This window comes from Brassica oleracea, unplaced genomic scaffold (genome assembly GCF_000695525.1).
Source record: "Brassica oleracea var. oleracea cultivar TO1000 unplaced genomic scaffold, BOL UnpScaffold01417, whole genome shotgun sequence".
Classification (NCBI taxonomy): Eukaryota; Viridiplantae; Streptophyta; class Magnoliopsida; order Brassicales; family Brassicaceae; genus Brassica; species Brassica oleracea.
The window spans coordinates 8,218-9,074 of record NW_013617953.1 but is presented as its reverse complement, the minus strand read 5'-3'; positions in this window follow the sequence as shown (position 1 = coordinate 9,074).

The following is an 857-nucleotide window of genomic DNA, read 5'->3' as shown; positions in this document are numbered from 1 at the left end:
CTATCAAGTCAATAAATTTCTAATAAGCAAACAAGCCACACGGCCAAATGTGATATAACGCATTAAGGTCACACGGCCAAAGTGATATATGATGCATAATAAGTCACACAGATTTATCAAGCAAGGGTATCGACCAAACAAGTAATTTCTATATGTTTTCATGTGGCCATATGGTTATAATGCAAACCTAGCATACTGATTCTATATGTACAGGAGTGAAATTATGGAACCTCAATTTAAAACAATCAGATCATGCAAAGGTGATAATAATCAGATCATGCGTATAACATAAACATGTTGGTGATGATGATATATGATGCAAACTGGCCACACTGCCAAGTAGATATGATGCACTCAATCTTAGCAATCGGATTCTATATGTGCAAGGGTAATATTAAAACATTCAACAAGATTTAGCAATTAAGCAATCAGTTTCATGTATGAGATTTAGCTAGACTAACAATCAGATTCAATTAGGTTTTATCAAGACTAGCAATTGGATCAATAATCAAACGGATTCAAGCATTACACAATTTAGGATTTCGATCCAAAAATAGGGTTTCAATCATGAAAAACCAAAACAATCTGTTTCAAGGCTGATTCTATCAATTTTATTAATCAGTTTCAAGGCTGATAAAATTCAGTTTCAAGGCTGATATTAGCTTGATGGAATCAACCAATCTGATTTTAGGAATACGCAAATTAGGGTTTAGGGTTTCAATTCAAAATTAGGGTCTTATCAATCAATCAGCTTCTAGCAAATAATCTTAAACCTCAGAACAGTTGATTATATCATGAAACTATCAACCTAGTATAATATGAAACCTCAAAACATTCAATTCGGATTATGCAATACA